The following is a 24051-nucleotide window of genomic DNA, read 5'->3' on the forward strand; positions in this document are numbered from 1 at the left end:
GCAAAAAGCCTTGTCGCTACCATAACTACATAGGTACCTACATCCAAACATACAAATCACAGAATATCTTGTGAAAGACAGTTCTTCAGCTACCAGAAAGCAGGTTGGCTCTTGAGAGCCTGTGCTAGAGAGAGGAATATTTTCAGCGTATCATGAGATGGCTGGGTTGCAACACGCTGGAGAGCACAGTGTGTCCACCTGTGCACTGCATCACAGTGCAGATGAGGATCAGAGCTCTGGAAAACAGGGTGAGTGGTTCGAGTGAAACTTTCTTTGACAGACAATTAAGAGGTGATAACTGAAACATTACAATGATAATATTTTTCCTGCATTTGTAGTAAGCATGATAAGAATTTTGAGGATAATTTCCTTCTCTTATTTTCATGGAGAGTTAATGCAAAGAGGTTGGCTTTAAGGATTTTGTCAACAAGGATTTTAAATGCCATAGTTCAAAATAGTCTCTCTCTCTTAAGAAAGCTGTAAGTAGATAGCTCAATGACATAGATAATGTTCTTGGAACTTACTCTTGCCTTTTCATCAAACTCATAGCTGTTTAAGTGAAAGATAGCCATGTAAACAACGCATTCCTAGTGATCTTTTCTTCATAGAGCCATTTAGGATTTCAGGCCCCCAGTGTGATCACTGCATTTGATTACTACTGACTAATCAGATGATTCTTGTCTGTCATCTCTTCTCAACTTGAAGAACACTGATTTTTTTTTTTCTCACGATGTTTCGATTGGAGCTAAAATTAACATGGTCACCTTTGTTTACCTGCTTCTGTTTGCCAACAGAAGCTAATTCAGTATACCAACCCCTCTGAAATTTTATATCAGAATTTGTGATTATGTCACCGAAGCTGTGAGAATAACATTCAAAATTTGGATATCGCTGCAAAAACACAGATTTCACCAGTCATAGTTTTTATACATCTCATAACAACAATGTATTTTTATTAAATATGTTTGAATAACAACAGAATGTGTAGTTAGGAATTTAGGTATTTGGACTACCAGAGACTTACTATAGCATTAATAAAAGTCAATCAAGATTTAGGCCTTCAAACTACTAAGTGATATTTCTAGGATTCCCACTGCTACAGTACATTGACTGTATATCATTGAAATATTCTTTTTCATTTTTCAAGTCTGAAAATGGAACACAGAGTTCACAAAAGCCAATATTTTGAACTCTGAACTGTATGACCCAAGCAAAAGTTCTGAAATACTGAGCCAAGAAAACATGTTTGCTTTTCCCTAAGTGTCAATCATTTTGTTCAGCAGAAATTTCCAAATATAGAATTATTTTGTCTAGTACCCACCACCTTTTGGCCAACAAGATTAATTCCTATCCCTGTAACAACATTAATTGCGAATGGAATCTTGGCGTATCGCGTCAAGTCCCTACCTCATTCTTCTTTTCTTTTAAGTTACCCTACATACACACTCCAGGAATCAACTAAGGCATTGACAGAGCAATTAAAACCCTTTTCAGTAGGGTGAAAGATATCCCATATGGGTAAATGTCTGAAAACACATGCTCTTTGGTGCAGTACCTCTGTATGATGTTTACTCTCTACAAGCATATGTATGAACCGGAGCCAAATTCTTCTAAAGTTACTAATCATCTCAAGGGCTCCAGTTTTCAGATGCCCAACTTGAGGCAATTAAAGGTGAGCAGTTCACCTTCTAAAAAGGTCCCGAGTTCAGCTTCCAAACAATGAGTCCCCTAATATTATTCTATTTCCTTGTAAGTACTGGTTATACCTGGGTGTGGAATTTTTGGGACTGTTCTATGAGAGAGAAAAAGTGGCAAAGGAGGAAGTATCAGCTCTCTCTTTTTACCAAGTGAATGCTTGAACATGGGTTCATTGCCTTTGACATCACTATTCTGTCTCCTTATTTCTCTAATATGCTGAGAAATCCTTCCACAAGCTGCCTGTCCCCTATATCATGGGAGGCCAAGAGGGTTGTTCACTCTACTGAAGCTGTTGAGAAGGAGAGGTGAAGTTCTTCAGCAGTAATTTTAGCAGCGTTCTGCTCCTTCCTCACTCTTTATCTTCTACTGAGATTTGAAGTTTCTTCCATTCCCCCCACAAACTTACACAGAAGCACCATAGAAGGAAGGATATATGAGGGGATTTTTGTTTTCTTGCTCTTGTCTAAATCAAAAATGACTTTGGTAATTAGACTTGTATTGAAAACCGAAAGAAAATGTAAAGTTTGGGCAGATCCATTTTATTTTGTGCTTTAATAGTCTTTGTAACTCTCCTTTAATATTAACACTTGTAGTGCAATGCAGGAAAAAGAATGACAGATGTTTTGTGGAAGCATACAAAAATTAGAGAAAGTAAAAATTGTTTTAAGCCACCTCCTCACTTCAAAATGATTTAAAAAATGATGTGATAGTTAAAAAAAAGGCTGTTTTCACATTGTGATCCCTTTCGGCAGCAAATCTAGTCTCAGAGATTCTCTGTAGCTGCAACTGGGTATTTGCTCCATCCCCTTTTCCAGCCTGGGTTATGTTCACGTAGAATATAATCCTAGTTACCTCAGTAGAGCTGGTTCAGTTATTGGTATTGCCAGGCTCTAACAGGATCTCTGAAGCCACTTGGAAAAAAGTTTTTATTTTCTCTTTCTCTCTTTTTTTAATCAGGTGCTTAAATAGATCTGATTTGGAGCACAGCCAAATCAGCATAAGCTCTTCAGAAAGGGGTGGGTGGAAAGCTTTTAAGCTGGTTTTGCTGATGACAGAGTTGCTGTGTGGAATCCCAGCTGAAGTTAACGATGAATTCACGAGAGACTCCTGAGTCTCTAGCACACATCCACTTTCACATTAGTTCACTGTCTAGGTTGCTGCTATTGTATAAGACAGGAGAGCTTTTTATTCAGAAGCTTATAACAACAATGTGTTTTTAATAAAGTGACATGTAAACTAACATGGTTGTGAGGAAGGGAACTGAGAGGAAGCTGGGTATCCCAGGTGTGCCAGGCTGCTAGCAATAATGGGCCACAAGTAGTCCAGATTAGAAGGTTCAGGTCTCTTAAATGGTTGTTTACTCTCTCCATTGCAATGGCTGAAGTACTGTTCCTGAAGTTACCGACTGTTTAATAAGCATTAGACTCCAGCTCAGTGCTCTTGGAAGGTTAAATGGTGTTGGTACTTCTTTGGTATGGGAAAGGATCCTGGCTGGTACAATGCTTAATAATTTGGGGTGGCTGCTGCTACAGGTGACTGCTAATGGATCTGGTTGGTGAGAAGACCACTTTTCATAAATCTGAGCTTTCTTGACTGTGATACTTTTGGCCAGAAAAATGTCTTCCCTCCCCAGAACTTTAAACGCTGTTGGAAAAGCAAACCAGAGAGAAGATGTTGGAGCAGCTTTGCTTTGTTAACTACCATGAAAGTTGGCAAGTACTATTCTGATATAAGAGAACATGACAAAAGGTTTAAATATGTTTTTTAAAATAATGAAGCAAACACTGAACTTGAAAAGGAAAGATATGAGTCTTGAAGGCTACCCACTGTGTTCAAAACATTTTTTTTCTAGAAATATAGTTACTGTACTTCAATACTGAAGAGAAGGCCCAAAAGGCCTTTCTACAAAATAGTTATTTTAGTATTAACAATTTATTGGGCAAAGACCTTTCCATCACAAGCAAGTGTCTATTTGCTCTACCTGTTGCAATCTGAAGGACTAATGCAGATGATGCCTTTGAAACTGAAGTGTGCTTATTAACACTGTCTCACAAAGCCAGTGAGTGTTGTTTGTATGAAATGATGGTGTATGGCTCAACTGCATATATTCCACTGCTGCCAAATTACTCAGTATAAATACATCAGGTAAAATGGGCATCCAGCTAAGTGAATTTTTTTCTGATAGGAATTTCACTCAATGTTATTTTTGTATTTTTACAACATGATCCAAAGCTCATTAAAATCAGCAGAAATGCACCCCTCAACTTCCATCCACCTCAATGGCCAGTAAAAATGGAGGGCATCAAGCACATGTATAGGATCAGGTCCTAGCAGCAGTAAAGTAAATCATACTAATTAATCTTTTCAATCACCTACCTAATATGGCAAAAAGCTTGATTACTGCTTGCTTTCAAGATAAATCTTTAGTGCAAATGATCAGCATCTTTTTGATTAATCCTCTTCTACAGGGGAAAAAAATACGGGTATACCTTTTCACATCTGCAGTTAGTGAAAAATCTGGAACTTGCAGATTGTACCAGCTTTCAAGAGAGTAATTGTGCTTTTTTTTTTGCAAATGGCACACATGCTTGATTCCTGCTAGATTAAAGGGAACTGAACAAGAGACAGTGACTTAGCTCAAAAACGTAAGCTCTGTCTTCAGCCAAGACATAGCCCAAAAGCTCCCTCTGAGCCTACTTTCTTGAATAGTTAGAATGTTACTATACCCAGGCTATGGAATATATTTCTGGTGCCTCTTGTTGGCTCAGTAGTCATTGCGCTGAGGGTCGTGTAAACTGAGGTAAATCATTTCCTCCATCAGAGTCAGTGATATAAGCCATAACAAAACTAATCTGTCAATTCTGAAACTCAAAAAGATGTATTGGCTCTGATAAAAATATCCTTACAATGGTTTCTTGAGTCTGCTGGGCCATTCTGGAGCTGTGAAGTGTCTTTGTGCATTCTCTTTCTTTCCCATTGAAATAATTACGGTTTGTTTTCATACAAAAAAAAAAAAAGAAATGTGGAAACCTTGACATTTTTTGCACAAGGGAATTCTTGTTTTCTATCAAGCTGTTGTTCTCTAGCACTTTATACACAAATCAATGACTTTTGTCATTAACTAAAGGGAGCTAGAATAAGATCTTTTAGAACTAGCTACTAAATAATATTCTAGCCTTAAAGAACTCTTGATAAGACTGAACTGGCTACCACCCAATTGAGGTACAGAGCAGAAAAGCTTTAAAGAACAATAAAAGAACAATTTATAAGTGTTGTTTTGAAACATGTAAATAGTGCTGTCAGTTGGTGAGGGGTTTTTTTTCATTTTGCAGATTTACATTTTCCAGCTGTAGTTTTAGAACATTTCACTGCATGCTACTATCAATCATCCTTAACCTAGAAATGTACTGTACATTAGTAATGCTTAATTGGCGTATTTAAAGTAAATAGCTACTTAGTTTTGCCGTAAAATCTTTGGGAACAATTTTATGATACCACACGGCATTGTTTGTTCCAAGAGCAAATATTCAAGTCTTGAATGTTAACTCTGATAGGAGACAATTAGAGATATTGAAATACTCAGCTTGCCAGGCTACCATCAAACTAAATATAGGTCATTGGGCTATTACCTGTCAATGAAAGAAAGTGTGTTTTGTACTCTATGCCGAAAAATGACTTGGGAAATAAGAAGGAAGGGTTAGATTTAAAAATAAATAAATAAATAAATAAAGGTCTTTGACATGACCATCACAGCATAAAAGATAAAATAAACATTTTTTTAAAAGCAGGGAAAAAAAAGAAGAGATCAGAAGAGAGAAAGTGAGAATAACAAGCTGGAGAGCAGAAGGAGAAGAACAATGGCACAAGGCCAGATCCTGCTCTCAGTTACACCCAGGCAGCATCGCAGACTGACACTGCATGGGTGTAACTGAGAGCAGAATGTGCTTCCTGGTCTGCTGCTTGTTTATACCAACTTCCAAGGATCTATTTTCACATCAGGTATAAACATTGTTCTATTCACTTGTAATTTCAGCATTTCTGTATTTTCTTCTGTGTAATCATAGAGGAGAGAGTTTCTTATAAACAAGCAATGTGGAATGAATTTTTAGCGGTATATAGCCAGTCCACCATCTTTTACTAGACAGCTCTTGGCCTGATTCTCCTGTAAGTTGTCTTGTAACCGTGCCATGGACTTTCTCTCTCTCTAACAGATTTTCCCACAACTCTCTACGTGTTCTAAAATAAAGAAGTAGACGTGAGGCACATGCTACGATGTGCACTGGCAGTCAGACCGCTGTACGACTGGTAAAATGCGGATGGCACTTTCAGTACTAAGTGGTACATGATGTTTCATTTATATTTGCCAGCTGGCTAATAGTAGCCAAATGTTTGTTGCAAAGAGCGAGTGAGAGAGAAAAATAGCCATATCCTTTGGCACACAGAATAATAATAATCCTCCTCCAGAACAGGCTGGCAGTGCTCGAGCCAGAGCCATCTTTTCGACTCTGAGACACTATTAGATTCTCCACCCTTCTCTTCTAAATTCTGTAGCAGATTGTTTGGGCTAGAGAGAGATGGAGACAAGAGGTCCCATCTGGTACCAGTTCCTTATTTCTTTGTCGCTCTATAATAGCTCCAGGTCTTTTCACAGTTCATTCAGTAGAGGAGGCAAAGAATCGGATGAGGGGAGACAGTGCCCCCAGGTACTATACAGGCCAATCATCTTTTTCTTTTTCTTTTCTCTTTCCTTTCTTTTCTTTTCCTTCAGATTGACAAGCAGTAACAGACAGCTGCTCCACTTGTGTTCATGGCTCTATAATGCAGACCTGTCAATAGTTTCCTGGCTTATTGAGATTATTTTATTTGTAAAACACTATACTGGGCTAGATATAGCTGGTGAGAAAAATAAGTTCCACAGTCAGGGCATAACTTTTGTATGTGCTTTTTTTCTTTCTTATGACTAACACCCGGAACAAACCTTATCCTTCTTTTATATGCTTAAGTCTTTCCAACAGCGGAGTAAGCAGCATATATTTCTAGCACCTTGATTTCAGGCCGAGGTTATGTCTGTTGACAGTCAGTTTCTACTGTTCTGTTGCATGAGATTGGTCTCTGTCCTGTAGGTCTCTGTTTTAATATCAAGTACTACCATACAAGCAGAAATAGTGGAGTAGGCTTGCAAGATGTCCATGTAAATATGATTTAGTAGCTTTTTCATCTTTCTCTGTTCTAGTGCTAATATCAGATCAATCTTGAGCTTCAGCAACCCAGAATTCTGGCACAACAATTGGACAAGAAATGTCACTACAGGAAAAGACCCTTCCCAAGGAAGTTCTGGTGAAGGCAGCGAGTCTGAAGGTTTCTCGGCTCTACAGAAGAGGTAGGAGCCAAATTACCACTACCATCAGGCACAGGGCAGATACAGGAATGAGGTTATCTAAGATTCCTGTCTCAGATTTCATAGACAATCCTAAAGAAGGCAATACACCAGTACACCAATATCCAGGCCCGGTGTTCTCTTTTGTTATTTCACCTCTTTGAATGAGTTGGCATGGCTTTGCTATTTGGAGTACGAGACTGGTTGTTAACAGGGCAGTTGGTCTTTCAGGTAGTTTTATTTTAAATGAGACTGGCATTGCCAAGTTAGCAGATGTGTGCATATTCTGGCAAAGCACTGTGGAAGAGGGAGAAAGAAGATAAGACTCATAGAGGCACAGTGTGCTCCATGGCTGAGTCTTGACCTTCCCATTTAGAAGTGTATGGGTGGAAAAAGTGCTCAGCCATCTCCATGTTACTTGCACATCATCTAACCTGCCAGTATTTGGGGGCCACTCCACTAGTTCCAGAAGAGTCTTCATTTAAAGGGAATGAATCAGCTGAGAACTAAACAGAAAATAATTTTGGAGAGTAGTATTTGTGTGTGGAAAGAAGGAGAGGAGATATGGACAAGTGACAATTTAGCAGAATGGAATAGAAGATCAGGTGATGGAGTAGAATAGTTGTCATCATTTAGATGATCCCCTTTCTTGTTCCCTGGGCGAAAAAATAGAAAGGGAGAAAGGTTGGGCTGTTCCTAGGTCTTCTTACCATCTTGATCAGAAAGGAATCCTGAAATTTAGCCATGCTAGTGTTCCTGTTTAAAATCTGGTTTGTGTCATGGAAAAAAAAAATAGTCAGAGCCTATTTGCTACAACAGTATTTAATTACAGCAAGGCGTAGCTTCACTATGAGTTCTTTGTCAGTTAATATTGTGCACTAATTATTCATAAAAGACCTGAGATATCACTTAGATACATTTAAATTAGAAGGTGAAAGGCTGAGAATGTATTTAATGAATAGGAAATCTAATCTTTATTTTTCTCGCACGATTTTATCTTTAAGAAGTAGAAGGTTCAATTATTTATAAGCTCTATAACAAATATTTTGGAAGACCAAACCATTGCTGCAGTGAGAAAGGCAGCATAAGCAAAATAAACACAATTATGTTACAATTCAAGAGCTAGTCTGAAAGATGTTGAGTGCACCCTAAGTAAAGCTGGATGTCCTAAGGTTTTATTGGCTTGAACAGGACTTGAGTTGTTTACCACACTGAAAGATCACATTCCTAAAACCTAACAAGCTGAAATTTTTTTCATCCTGAGTTGGCAAAAATTTTGTACTGAACCCACAATAATTTCCTTTATGAAGTGTTGAACTGTGTATATGATTACCTGAAAGGGGCAGTTAGAGGGTCACTCAAAATTCTGATGTGTTCTCCACTTCCATGCTTTACTGTTTTCTTGGATATTAATGATTTATGGAAAATAGGCCTTTTCGTGTGGTCTTAAATGGCAACATGCAAGGGATTGCATGTTATCAAACTTTGGAGTGGGGAGTGAGAGAAATAATAAATCTATTGATAAAATTTAGGACACATTTATGCCTTTTGATTCACAGCTAGATTTACTCTATTTAGTGACTAAAATTGGCTTGTATGTGGTCTAAGTGTTGATATTTAAATCCAAGCTTAAACTTCAATTAAAAGATCACTGCCATTCTGCTAGTGATATTTTGATTATTAGAGTCAAATACAACATAAATATTGTAATCTAGCTACATAAAGATCATATAAAGTAGTTAAGAAAGGAATGAATCTACACATCCTCTAAACACAATTTAAAATCCAAAGCAGTTGCTCTCTGATTTGTAGACAATTTCCAATATTCTTAATATTCCATCAAATATATCCAATCTAATATAGCTGAGAAGATTTTTGACGTGAGAAAGCTAGCTATTGATTATTAAGTCTGCTGTAATGCAGTAACCCACTGAGACAAAACACTGATGGAAACAATAAGAGCTTGAGGGTAGCTGGCTTGTAAAGGGAATGAAGGAAGAGAAGCGTGCCTTCTGTTGCCATCTGATTTAAATTGACCACTTAAAAGTGACGTTTTGGATGTGCTTTTCTGGAGGGAAGTGTGAAAGAGCTCTGGGGAGAGTGGGGAAGATGGAAAGCAAAAATTATTATCTCAAATCTTCCAAACAGAGAAAGAATGTATTCCTATAACTCAGAATAATTTCATGATATCTGAAAGACAAGCTTCTAGAAATATGTATTGGTCCAGATAAATCTACACTAAAATCTTGAAGTCCAAATAAAATTTGATAATAAAAAGCCTGTTGGAAAAAAATATGTGCTATTTTGATCACCTCAAACTCATACATCCCTCCTTAAGCCCCCTCCAAAACTGGGAAAAAGTAGAAATTACTCTTTCTCTTTATGCAATGTATTTTGTTGTCGACAGAGGTATGTTTGCATAAATTGACCTAACATCTCGATACCAAAGCATACTGTTGAAACTGAGTATTTTGATATAGCTTTTAGAAATTTTCAAAAGCTAGTCAGATCAAAATAAGTGTTTGGTCTACCCCAGAAGTTTTTTTTCATGGGGTTGATGTTTTTAGTAATACTTAATATCTACAGTCATTATTTTTTCTTTTCATTGTTCACTCTGAACTGTACATGATCAATGCCCAACTGATTTGAAGAATGCTGCAGTAGGCCAAGTTGCAGAAAAAGGCCCTCACAGGAAGTACATTACACAGGACTGCAACTTTCTAAACTGCTCTTAATTGCTCAGTAGATAGACTGAAGCTATCTTTCAGTGCGCGCAAACATATTTGAGCTCTAGCACATCTGATTTCTTCTTGCCTCTAGCCTCTGTCAGGGAGATTTGCTAACTATATCCTATGGGAAAAGTCACATGGGTTTGACTCGACGCCAGCTCTGACAACTGGGATTCCCTGCAGTTGCAATTGCTGTCGCTCAAGTCCAGCACTATGTCTGCCCTTAAGAAAAGATTCACATCTTGCAGCAGAAGTAGGAAAAGTGCTGACTGATTAAGTCTGAACCTCAAATGGTATCCAGAGAGCTGGTTAGCAATGCAAAGTGAGTGATAGTGCATACATCAATTGCATATTTTAAGATGTACAACTAAAAGTAGAATGGAAACATAGAGTTTCAGCAACAGAGAACCTGTGCCTCCAAATCTTAATTACCTTTTCTGGGCAGCATTTTATTCTCATACTTGTTTGGAATCCTTAATAACACCATTGTGCTGGAGAAACACCAGTAAAATCTGTTGGACTAAGCTAAGACTAAAGGTTGTTGTTCATCATGAAATGATGCATTAGTAACCAAAAGTCTAGTGTTGCACTTTGGGTGAAATGTATGTCACCCATACGACCAGTCCATGCAGTAGGCTTTAGGGACGTGCAGTCCAGCGGGGGACTGTTGTTGGCTGTTCCCTGTGGCCAGCCCCCTCCATGTCATTAATGACCCTGCATGCTTTTCATACTGAACTATACAGTGCTAGCACAGAGATCTGCATGATGCCTAATCAGTCCAAAAACAAGTCAGATACCGTTTTTGTCACTGGAGTTGAAGTGATGAAGAAAACTGTATACTAGCAAGAATCTTATTGCTGGTGTTTTGTTCAGGTCCAGTAGTTACCATGAGTTGCCTAATCATTAAGTTTATAAGTTTAATAGTTTTTCATACTTACTTTTTATATAGCATGTATTTTAATCTTTTTCAAGTAACCAGATAATGGTATACAGCTTCTCTAGAAGCAAACAATGCTTTTTTTTTTTTTTTTTTTTTTTTTTTTTTTTTTTTTTAATAGAATAATAGGTGGGTACTCAGTATTTTGCCGTGACTACAGCTTGGTGCTTCTATTAACTGTGTTTCAAATTCTGATTCATATGATACTTAGGGTTTCAAACCTTTTCAGATTTCAGTTGTGTAACACCAGTCCTTAAGTGACTCTACAGTAGTATGTCTGGTGCAGCTGTTAGGATCGTTGGGATTTCAAATATCTTTCCATATTACAGTAAGGAAAAGATTTAAAGGGAAAAAAAAACCCTTGGCCTAATTAAGAAGAGTGAACTAGATTTAACGATGAACAATTTATTGGCAGTTAATAGAGCTCATACATGGTAGCCAGGAGCTAGATAATTTATCATTAAAAAGAATCTCTATTACATATAAAATCCCTTTTCTCTTGATGCAGTTAGCAACTGCATTTTACAATTATCATTTTTATAAGCCTGATTCACTCACAAATGAAGCTGTATTTTACAGAGTAACAGCAAAACTTGTAGGTGCAGTATATATTTAAATAGTCAGGATTTAAGTTCTTCGTCAAGCAGTTTATGTACTGCTCTTTGTTTGATGCCTCTGTGTAATCGTGACCTTCATTCTTAGGGCTTCATAGTTCAGCCTTCAGTAACATTTTTATCCATCTGGAAAGCTCTTTAAAATGCTTTTGGTTAATAGAGTCAATAAAATACACAGTAGGAAAGAACTCTGTGAACACCCAAGTATGCCCCAGCTGTTTCGGCGCGCTACGCTTGCACAAGAGGCAAACTTCTGCTCCCAGGATCAAAGTAGCAACCTCCAGTAAGTCAGTGGGAACTGGGCCTGTGTCATTCAGGGCAGGTTATGATTAGAATTAATGTGATTTCTTATTTTTGCCTTTGTGAGTCAGAATTGGAGAAACTTGTGCTCTGCATGTTTTCTGTCAAGATGCACGAATGCAGATATGTCTGTGTAGCTGAGTCCTAACCTGCAAGGGTGCCTGTTGGCAAGCATGCAGATCCAGACCTGCGTCATTCTTTCGGCAAGCAAGACCAGGGAATGTGATTTCAAATCACCACAGAGGACAGAGTCATGAAGACTTTTTGGTGATTCGTTAGATGGCACTTTTCCCAGGGAGCTGTACGTAGCTGATGCCCCAGCATGGTGTTTTGGCTGAATTCCAGTTTAAATGATTGTATTCATTTTAGTATACCTCCACAGTCTAGCATTCCCTGTGCTTTTCTTCTACCCCAGAAGTGGCTGCACTTCAGTTGTCGAAAGGTTTGGATGAGTTTCATGGAATGTTTTCAGTGTCAGAGGAATTACATATGTATGGGCATGGGGGAGATTTCCCATTGAAAAGTCTACTACTGCCAGTGAAATCAGTGGCAAAACCCTTACTGACAGCCTCCTGACACCCAAAGGACCAGGACTGGATCATAAAGCTGTGGCTTATGTATTCATTTGCTCTTGTGAATTGAATGCAAAGACTGTTGAAAATGGAAAACTGAAGCATTAGCTCACTGTACCGTCTATCAGCCTTGCAAATGGAAAACGAAAATGTAAACAGTGAGGTTTCTCTTGGGAAAGAGAGTAGCTCTCTTGTCCTTCCTTACATGAGCAAGATAAAACTGAAGTAATTCCCAGCTGTCCTGTGTGCTGTCCCAGTGTCAGCTGTGGCGGATGAGAAACAATGGACAAGGTTTCTTCTCACCTGGGAAAGACCCCTCGCAGAGGACAGGAGCTGGCATCAGGCCACACTCAGTACTTGTTGCTCTTGGTGAGCACTATGTACATGGCAGAGGAAAGCAGAGGTGAGAGTAGGACATTGTCTCCTGTATCTGCAAAACCTTTGAGATTTGATGAGGCTAGAATTCCTATCTCACTTTATGAAAACTTGAAGCTCCATTCCATTTTCCAGCGTGGTTTCTCCAGGCTCTGTTCCCCTCTGATTAAGGAACAGGGCAGTTGCCCTCTGTGATAAGGTCATCTATGTGAAACTGTACTGAAAGCTTCAGTATCTTATTTGGGCTTTGAGAGGCACTGCTGAGGATGGCAGTGTCACCCCTGAGCTATTAGTGAGCAGAAGAAAATGCCACAAAGAGTGGGAGAAATTAGATGCCCTCAGAGAAAGCTGCCTGTGCTGGTAAAGACAATCTAACTTCCGTTGAACTTTCTTCCGTCGTTTCTTGGGAGAGATTTTCTAAAAGAATCCTTTTAAAAGAACTTAATCTTGGAGTCAGTGTCTGAAGAAGCATCTTGAAGGCAACTTAGCAAGGGGGAACTAACTGGTAGTCAGGACACACAAGATCTGTTCTCAGCTCTTTAGGCTGTTTCTATGCTTCACTTTCTCCTCCTGTTTTCTTTCAATGAGCTCTTTTGAGGCTTGTGTGTATGCAATGCCACTGTTCAGCACTATTACCCAATGGCATGAGAGATGTAAAAAGACCTTAGATTCTAAAATCTAGAATTAGACCATAACGGTGAGCTGTGTGAACTATTTTTAAAAGAAGAGATAAAGAACAAATCATAAGATCATTGAAAAATTCTCCTGCTGCTAGCAGGTTTCTTGCTGGACCAGAGAAGACTGCAAGCCAGTAGCTTCAGTCAGTACCAACTTCCTTCAGCAAAGGCAGCAGCTAATAAGACAATGGGAACATTTGCAGAGGTACCTCAAGAAGTCTGCCAGAAAGTGGAAAGAAAGTCTCATACAGAGAGGAAGAGCTAGCCAAAGTGAGCTTTTTAATCCTTTTGGAAGAAAAGAGTGAAACACATTAGCCTAGTGCTCCTTTTTGATCCCCAATATGAATGAAGGGACAAAGAAGCCATCATGTTCTCTGTGGAGTTCTCCTGGTCAGGGCTGTCTGCGTTCCTTTCTTTTTTTTCAAAGAACAAGACAAGAACAAGAAGAGCTAAAGCTCCTTGGGCCATTTAAGCATATAGGGAAACTCACCAAGTGGCATATTCTTCACAGTTTGTATGAACTCTGCATTAATATCTACATAATGAAACTATTCAGCTGTTAGAGATTAGAATGACATTGTCTCTCTAATGGACTGTATCCCTGAGCTAAACTCATGTAGCCGCTCTCTGCGTACAGTAACAAATGCGAACCACTGTTGCTATTTTTATAGAGTCCCCTTGTAGACATAGTCATAGAATCCTTTTGCTGTTGCTATCCCAGTTATAAAAGTGGTGCAGCATGGATGTCGTGGGCCTAATACACAGAATGAAATGAGGTCCTTCAGCCCGTCTTTATGGTCCAGCTCCAAAGCTCTTGTGGCTCATAACTCCTCTTACAACTGCAGTACAAATAATAGATTTCTGGGATGAGAGCTTAGGTGTTCAGACTCCAGAGCACTTGCAATGTCACCTTTTTATCAGCTAGTTTGCATCTATTTGGAGGTTTGCAAGATTGAATTATGTTTTAAAACATGTTTTCCGTAAGAAATACCTTATTGAAGAAAAAAACTGTTCTACAACTAAAAAAATCTCATTTTTCTTCATTTAAGGCTTATCTTTAAGACATGAGTATCTGTCAACAGGCCTCAAGGTTGTTTTCAAAGAGTAACAATATCAACTCCCTCTGTTTATGCAATACTGGCAGAATATCCATTTTTAAGGTCTACCATGATCAGAGATAATTAATCTCATCAAGGTAATAATGAGACAGACAGTTGCATTGATCTGTTCAGAGATGACTGAGGCAACAAATGAGGTGATCATGGGTCAGTCACAAAAACAATCACTGACAGCAGTAGCCCATGAAAAATCAGATCTCAAAACATTATCTGAATCTAAATTTCCAAACAGACTGCATTTTCCCCTTTCCTCTGCATTTAAGGATCTTACTCTTTTAATATATAATTTTACAATAATTTATGAAAATGGAAAGCAATGTAGAATGCAATCAATCATTCATACTTCTGAATGAAAACCCAGAAATAGCAATGCTGTTCTGCAACTCTCTCAAGAACTGCTGCTGACATCATGTTCGCCCTGCCATCCTGATGAACTTTTTGCCTCATCAGCAACTAAAATAAGCTTTTACTTCACAAAATCTTTACATTTAATTGTGGGTTTCAGCCATTTATAGAAAGGGAGGGAGGAAATACGATTTGTAAACATATAAAAAGTCAGTGTTAATTCTTCCCTTTGATCCAGCTCAACTTTCCCTTCCCTGGTGCCAGGATGAGGCAAAAAAATATAGTAGTAATAAAAATAGTAATCGACAAATAAAAAACTGCCCCAAAATGTAGGTTTCCCTGTCAATAAAAAAGAGAAGATTAAAAACTTCAGAAAAAGATTTCATCATTTTCAAAATGGACAGTTACTGTTTTGGAAAGGTCCAGAATATTTTCTTCTGACATTTTTAAACTGGGTTACGTTACATTTTGGTCTCACTTTTAAAGAATTCAAAGCAGTCTAAAAAGACTTTTATACCTCAAAATATTTCACTTTAAAATGAACAACCCATGAGGTTAGCTCAAAAATAAATTTCAAAAATTTTTTACAAAATTTTCATTGGAAATGAATGGAGCAGGATAGATGCTCTAATCCAACTAAGTTCCCTAGCAAAAGGCATCACACTGTTTGAAAGAAATCCCAACACAGAAAAGGTTAAGGAACATCCTTAGTATCTATAGGAAGAGATCCAGCTGTAGGAGTAGAGAGATCAAGAAATGCAAAAGGTACATTAATCCTGTATAATATGATGATAAGATATAAGATCATACATTGACACAGAGAGGCTACAGCTTCCCTGCCTTTTGTGTGGGGCAATGAAGCATATGCTCAAGAACAAACTTGCCATATGTTCACATCTCTTCATCAAATGTGTGATAACTGTCTGTGATAAGAGTGAGGTGAACCTCAAGCAGCATCATAAAGGAGAAGGTGGCATAGTGAAATCCTAAATGTGTAAAACCTATCTGAAGCGTAGGGCTAGGAACAGTCCCACGAAGCGTCTCATGGGTGACAGGCCCTTCATCAGCCAACATCAAGAAGATAAGTCAAGCCAGGGCATTTCCCAGGGCATGACACATGCCAAGGACAGTTATAATCTGCAGGCAGCCTGAATTTATGTTCCTTTTAAGTGCTTTGGAAACTAGTAAAGCAAGAGATACCCTTTATCCAGTGTGAACACATGGACCACATCTCAAAATACAGCAACCTTTTTAAACAATACTACTCTGTCCTTTTAATATATTTTTTTGAGTCTGAGCCTAATGAAGATATTACATTGACAATGCAGTATTTTGAATCAGGCCCTGTGTGAGAGAGAGAAATTAAGGAAAAAGTAGTCTGTCTGAAGTTGTGTACGCATGTGGTGAGAAATCCTTTAATTCTTTCACAATTTACTTGGATTTAGGCCATTTCATTTCACTTAAGAAAATCTACCATTGGATAGGTGGCACTATTATAAACAAAAGTTTTTTGTTTTGTTTTCCTGCATATTACTATTGATCTGTTTCATTCACAATTTTCAAATCCTTTTAGTCAAGTAAATTGCTTTCAACAGTCTAAATTTTCCTGATAACTCTTCTACTCTACAGAGACTTGGCAGATCAATTCTTCATAAGATCAGTGTCTTGCCCTAACTGATTTCCAGCTCTATATATTAGGTTAGTAAAAGCCAGAAAAAGAAACATTCACAGAACTGTTTTGTTGATGTTGTTGGTTTAGAAAGTTGATAGAATGAAGTTCTGATATAAACTTCCAATCTTATTCTGTCAAAGTAAGCAATTGTATCTGCTTTTGATGAATGGTTTGATGATATGATTGCAAAGCAAATGTGATCAATATGAGAAAATTATTACATAAATGGTGTCCTATCTTGCTGGGGAAAGGGAAAATAATGGTATTTTTGTAAAAGCACATTAAATATTAGCTAATTGTAACTAAAATACACGGCCTAGGTACATAAATAGATGAATTTTTTCCATTAAAGCTATTAACTTTCTTCTAAAACTGTTCAGTTTTCAAAGCTTTGGTACATTTAAGCATATGTGAAGTCAATAACAATGAAGAAGTAAACAATTATATAGCCAGGTCATTGGCAACTCATAGTAAGAAAAAATGCTTATTTTGCCTGATTTTTGACAGAAAATTTTTTCCTTCTAGACAAAAATGTGATATTTTTCAGCTTTCCAAGGGGGAAAAATAACCCTCTGACCAGCTCTAACTACTGTAATGTCTTGACGTTTATTACTCCTGTTCTCATGAGATAGGGAAGAACTGAAATGATTTAGAGGTGGGAGGGTATATTCACTTTGTTTTTCAGAACAGTGTAACTGAAAAGTTTTTTACTAGAGACTAGAGCAACTGAAGCTGGGATCTGGATGACACCAATTGCTAGTCATGTTTTCTTCTCTAGCACTAGCATTAGACATGTGACACACATGTGACACACTGGCCCTGGAGAAGATATTTTGCAACACTCCATGATCATGGAGAAAGTCAGACTGTAAAATGGGAAAATCTGTGAAGTTGGTAGCTGTGAATATTCACCCACAGAAGGAGTTATATTGGAGTCAGGGCGATACCGAAGCTGTCATATCCGAATGAGCATATGGTCTGCTTCCTTGAACCTCTTTGTGAGAGTCTGGAAATCAAACATACCGAGACAATGAAACCCCCTCATTCTCTCAGCTTCTGTATAGGAAAGATGAAACCTTTCAGCATAAAGGAGAATAATGAGCAGATCAAAGAGTGACCTGTTAGGAACAGGATGGAAATACAAGACACATATCACACAGATGAAGTCTCACTATGTAAACTTTCACCGTACTTCACTGTTGTGAACTGGTCTGCAGCGTAGCATGAGTTCCAGAGGAAGCTTTTGATCTGAATCACTTCTCTGAGACTTGTATACTGTGTCCATCTGTAAGTAAAGGCAATTATGCTCCTTTATGCACATAGATCCAGGGTCCCCAAAACTTTTGCTTGGCAAGCACCTATTCCTGTATTCACCCAAGGTTCCCTGAGCAGGCCACCAGGCCTAAATCTTGTACTGCTCAACAATTTTTCTCATGGGTAAGCCCTACCAGGGTTCTCAAGCTGCATGCTCCCTGTAAACCCTGAATATTAATTCAGCTTTTGATATTAGCCTCTTGGATATTATCTTGCACAGAAAACGGCTGGGGTGAAACATCTATCTGTGCCTGTGTGAGGGTCATAACAAAAGGAAAAGTGAGCAAGTGTGTTTATTATATAGTAATTGGGGCATTCCTCAAGGATGGTGCATAGCGCGACTAAGTTCTATTCCCAGAGTTTTCAGCAGTACCTCATGTCAGTGATATCAACAACTGAATGTAGAAGAATCATTGTATCTTACTCAATAGCTGAGAAGAGTTGATAAACCAATAGAACAAGTGCGGTCCTGCACTCCATTCTGTAGAAAAAATGGATGCGAATAGTGCTGAGGATACCCATCAAAATTTTCTCAATCTTCTTTGATAAGGAATAACTCAAAATAAGAGCGGAAGAACCTTGAAGCATCAAGAAAGAATTTCTTGTGCAGGTTACTAGCAATCGCTTCCTTTATGGAAGCCATTATCATATTCTGACATAATATTTTAATGCCTGAAGAAGGCATTAAAAGTCACTCGCAGTAATGACACCTGTGTTCCTTTGTATGGATGGGATTAGCAGCTTGTAATTCATGACTACACCAGTCTTCCAGGGGTGCCACAGGCAACACTAGCTAGAGCTCGTGTTCAGAAACCTGTGTTTGTTGCCAGCAGGAATAGCTCAGCTAGAGTGGAGGTGGACAGCTCCAATGTTCATTCCCTGGCTATCTCAAAAACTCAAGGAAAGCAACGTTATTAATTGTATTAGTTTTGTTTATCGTCTGTTTGTCTGTCTATTTATTCTATATTGATCCAGCTAGAGGAAAATGATCCATAGGGAACCTTCTTTTATGAGGTGTCAGTAGCAGTTAGTTTTGTAAGTGTCTTCTCAGGAGCATCACTGAACTGTATTCCAGCTTTATCCAGCTCGCCCTCTGACTGCTGCAAAGGCTACTAAAGCTCAGCTTTAGATGCTTTCAGAAGGCTGACCTTGGATTATTGACACTGCTGAAAACTTTCACCAGGTTTCTGTGGATCCTGGGGAAGTTTCTTTTGCCTTACATTCATTCAAATTGTAAATAACAAAGATATAATGTTTGCCTTGCTTTGGATCCTGTGGATACTCAAGATGTTCAGGTCATGATTGAATGAGATTATACAGCTTTTTCCACATAACTCAGTAAGCCATCCTTCCAGCAGAGACAAAACATACCACATAGCCATGACTCTTCAGTTCAGCCTGATAGCCATATTGCTGCATTCTGCTTCTTATTTTTAATATGAATTGTGTGTCAGAAGAATGGAAAAATAAATTCCTGAACTAGTTCAGCTCTTGATTTTCAGTTTGGGCCTCTAACGCCTGGCTGCTTTACTCCTGCTGAAGTTATTGATAAAAACATGCAAAATAACTCGAACTCCAACACTGCAATCCACATCTGCTTCCGCTAAAATAAAAACCTCTCTAGGAATCAATGAGGCGCACATAGAGGGTGTAATTAAATCCCTATGCCATTTCCTTTGAAACTGTCAAACCGCAGTTCTTATCTTGTATTCATTCACCCCAAGTGGTGGTGTGGTAATTTTAGCAGGGGTGTACTTAAGCAATAAGACAGGACAGCATGACAGTCATGCTGAGATTGCACTGTATATTGAATTGTTAGTTTGAAAACTGAAGACCAGGGACACCAGACAGTCAATAAGTTCTCTTGCATGTTTAAGAAATACTGAAGTGTCTAATGGAGATTATAAATTAATCTTGTGTGTCGATGGTCTGCAAAGAAGCTGAAGTCACAGAGAAGAATGAAATTGAATAACATGAGGTTAATTTATTTTATGCCAACATAAGAACTTCAAAACACAAGCAGGAATGACTGTACCAGCTCACCTAGCCCATTGCCTACTCCCATCAGTGACAGGAAACAGATGTCTCCAGACAGGCTATCAGAAAAGATGAGTACGTGGTTAGGGTTTCCCTGAATGTTCTTCCAATCTCCAACAGGTTGTGATTCAAAGATCTCCTGATTCAGAAATAATGTCCTTGCAATTAATAGCTGTAGTCCTAAACCCCCTTACAATACATGAATATAATATAAATGGTCTTAAACATCCATTTGTGATAAAAGATATCATCAACATTTTAAGATAATTCAGATGTATTTTTACTTCTAATCTAGAAAAGGCATTAGAATCACATGTCCCCTTCTTCATTGGAGCTTTTGAGGAACATAACTGTGTTGATTGCGTTCCATGATTTTACCACTGATTTATATTCACATCACCACATTGCTTTTTAAATGAATTTAAAGTTAGGAGATAGTGGAAGTATTTGCTTCATTTTTTTCTTTTACAGAAGGATTGTTTATTGTTTTCCTATGCAATATAAACACTCAGCCTGTGTCCTTTACTGTCTTCCACAAGTAAGCAGACATGGATATAACTAATTTTTGAAGCAGTAGAAGCACAGATTCCTTTACTTGTTTCTCATGAATCCACCATGTGTCTCTTCAGGACAACCTGCTACTATTCATTGTCTTGTTCTGGATTGTTTGTTCTACAATTTCAGCAAGTACTTTTGCAGCAATCTGTATATACCTGTGAACCGGTTTCTTATAAGATCAAGAGGCCATTAATTGAAATGTATTAAATACTATTCAAAGGCTATTGTCACCTATTTTGAATGTTCTTAGAGCACCATATGAAGTAACCAGTAAATTGTCTAACCATGTGCATGACCTGTAAAGCAATACACTAAGGATTTAAAAATTTGTTTCTGCATATTTTACTGTGACAGCAAAAACTTGGAACTTAATACTAGAGAGACACCCTATACTGTAGAACTCTTAGGACTGGCAAGCCTGGAATTTTCTATTTTGCTGTGCCTGTTTAAGTCACTGCATAATTTCTGCCTCAGTTTCCTGCTGTGTAAAATGATGTTAATACTACTTTTTACCAACCTTAGAAGAATGTTGTATGGGTTCCTTATTGTATATATGATGCTTTGAAAGCCTGATTTAAGACTAAATAAATACTATTTAGCTATTATACAGATACAAATAAGTAGATTTGTCTTGGAAAACATAAGTAGATATCCTTGGAAATTCTGACCGAATAAAGAAAAAGGAGAAAAAAATGCCCTACTATTTAGGCTGAGAAACACATTTTGTGTATGTATACAGGGGCTTTTTAGAAGCATTAGACCATGAGAGTTTTAAGTTTTGAGAGTCTTACTCTACTTCTGCTGTTAAAGTCAATAACTGATTTCAATGTCAACATATTATTGAGGATTTTTGAGAGTTCAGCTTTGAAAAATAGAAACTAATTGAACTCCTTATAGGGAGAAAATAGTAAGTCTGCAATTGTACTGTAATCTCACATAAGGTTCAGAGTATAGTTCACTGCGTCACGTGGAATCCCACTGCAAGGGGGCATTTGCTAACATATTCTACTGCGTATCGGCCCTATTTGGTGTATTTTACATACCTTCTTTTACTAAGGAAGATTCATGTATAAATGTGGAATCAAACTCACCTTCTGCTGCTTTGTACTGTTCCAAGGACTTAACAGCATGACTGTATTAAGCTGAATTTGGCAAACACAGTATTAGTAATGTCTTAAAAATCAATGAGCCTAGTACGATGTAAGCTGGTTAATGATTAAAAATAATTAGTTATGCAATTAGTTTCTGTTTGCATGAAATGCATTTAAACTATATGCAGATCTCAGCCTTTTAGATTAGATAACACCTGAATTATCTAGAGAGAGAAAAAATAATGCAAAACTTGTTAAGAGCTCTGTTCTTTTAATGAGAATGCTGTTGAGTACTGAAATATTCTTGATGTGCTACTTTACTTCTGGCAGAAAAACACAGCTTTTTGGCTGAATTCCCAAATATTAAGTTAGAAAACACTTGACGTTGTGTGTGACTGGACTCAGTTATGGCACAGTATAAAAGTATTCAAGTACTTATTTTTAGGTTTGCAATATTAATAAGGTAGCAACTTTTTTCAGCGTGGACAGCAAATACCTGTGCAGTCTAGAAGGACTCCTGTAGGAGTATCTAGACTGCATATAGAAAGCACAGTTCCTTCTGATATAGTGACAGTTCCAATAAATAAAGTGAGTAATTACAAATTAAACTGTTTGGCACAGTTTCAAAAGGCCAAATACTGAGTTATGAGCATCCGAGAGCAGAGTTTGATCTTCAGAATAATTATAAGGATTCCCGATATCCACTCAGTTAAAAATAAATGAAAGGAATATTCTACAAAAAGACAACAAGAGCAACCAATAATTACTGTGATAATTCTGTTCTAGTCGACATCTCATTCTTTAGGACGTCACTCTCTAACTTCAGACACTGAGTAATATTACAGAGCAGCATCAAATATATAGCTGTTTCAGATGTATTGCAAGGTGCAAAGCAAAGAGAAGGGAACACTGGTTCAGTTAAAAACACTAAATTTAATTCCAGGTGCTGCTGATGTTTCTCTTCATCCTTTTCACCCTTATTCTGGTGTCATCAGGGACTGGAAACATTGTGGAAGCAGCTGCTTAAGACCTGGAAGTTAGAAAGTGCTTCATGACATTCAACAGCAACCTCTTGGGACAACTGAACAAAATTATTTTTAGTGTCCCTTCACTGAGAGGCTGCGGTACATGTGCAGGACCGTGATGGAAGCAGGATTAAAGTTAGGAAAATTAAGTGGGATCTCTAGCATTTATAAAGAAAAAATACTGCCTGGCCTAGATGCTAGTTTGACAGAGTTTTTCAGGTTATTAAGGCATTGTTAGAGTACCACCCCCTTTTTTTTTTTTTAATGTAATGTTTCCCCCTGAAAAAAAACAGTAAGCGCTGTTCGATACTGATGGCACAATATGAATGTATTTCTTGAACAACACTGATAGGTATTTCCCTGTCCATGTAAGGCTTAAACTCTATGAGCCAGAAGATATACTCGGTTCCCAGAGATGTTGCTGAGAGTCAAAAGTGCACCTTACCAGAGAGTTTACCACCACAGATTCCATCTTTTCAGGTCAATTGTAGGTTGTTTCACCATGCATTGATTTAAAGTATAAATGTCTGTAAGCTCTGACTTCTAATCGTGTAAGTGAATCAATGTCTTGGAGAGTACGGGCTCCCTTCTTTCTATATACCTTGGTTTCTATTAGCTGACTTTAAATGGGTATAATGATCACAGGGCAAAGCATGAAATATTGAGCCACAGATACTTAAACTATAGGTGTCCCTTCCCTCACAGGATAAGAAATATTTACCTCAGCTATATTACCTCACACCTATCTGTTTTATGCAATCAATCACTTTGAAATAATTCCTTTCAAAAAAAATAAATTTCTAGTCTCTGCAGCTGTTTACTAGTTAGCCCCAGCTCTAACTGTAGCAGTACTTGGGATGCTGAACATCCTACAGACACTTTTTAGTTTCCACATCAGGTAGTAATGGCTTTTTAAAGGAAGTACTACATACGCTGTTCCTAAAAAATAAAGGATGTATGTGACTCTGGTGGGAGGAATGTTTATTTTACGTTCAAGTTTCTGTGATCACTCACTCCAAATTCTTCTGCTTGTCAGTGAGGTGGTAATACAAGAAAAGAAAACACATACACTTCAGAGAGAAAAATATATGCGTGTTTGTCTGCTTACTATACGTGGCAAGTTCACCTGCTCATGTCATGGACTGGCCAAACATAAAGTTTGAATCTTACTGCTTCGTATGCTTCTTTACCCTAATGTGAAGGATTTATGGGCATGTCCCATTGTTTCCTTTGCTTCAGAAACATACTGAAAGAACAATGATGCTGGTTTTCAGATGTTTGGAGGAAGTACTGCATGCCTGGCATCCGATTCCCCTGAGGATTTGATGCGCATTTGTTTTAATGCTGCTAGTGTGTTCCTCATTATCTTAGATGCTCTACACTGAAAGGAGAAACTTGTTTCATGTCTTTCAGGGACAACATAAATCTTGTATCTCCCAGAATATTATCCATTTACAAGCTGAAGTTGAAGGGAGGAGAAAAGAGCAGAACGGACAGAATGGTGGAGGAGCAAACGTACCCTGCTGCAAACAGCTCCTGGCGGGTCCCCTTTGCTCACCGAGCTCCTGGAGAAAAAAAACGCAGCTTACACCTTTGCGAAGAAAGAACAAAA

The 24051-nt window shown here is 38.0% G+C and overlaps 1 long non-coding RNA gene across 3 annotated transcripts in view; it reads right to left on the bottom strand.

The window, feature by feature from the left end:
* Positions 1–19711: 19711 nt before the first annotated feature.
* LOC112992072 (uncharacterized) overlaps positions 19712–24051 on the bottom strand; it is a 73069-nt gene continuing 68729 nt past the window's right edge. For all 3 annotated transcript variants that reach the window (XR_010385529.1, XR_010385528.1, XR_010385527.1), the window contains 2 exons: positions 23959–24004; positions 19712–22444 (listed from right to left, as the gene is read on the bottom strand). This is a non-coding gene — a long non-coding RNA (uncharacterized LOC112992072). The remainder of the gene's footprint in view (positions 22445–23958; positions 24005–24051) is intronic.

The sequence above is a fragment of the Dromaius novaehollandiae genome, chromosome W (assembly GCF_036370855.1).
Source record: "Dromaius novaehollandiae isolate bDroNov1 chromosome W, bDroNov1.hap1, whole genome shotgun sequence".
Classification (NCBI taxonomy): domain Eukaryota; kingdom Metazoa; phylum Chordata; class Aves; order Casuariiformes; family Dromaiidae; genus Dromaius; species Dromaius novaehollandiae.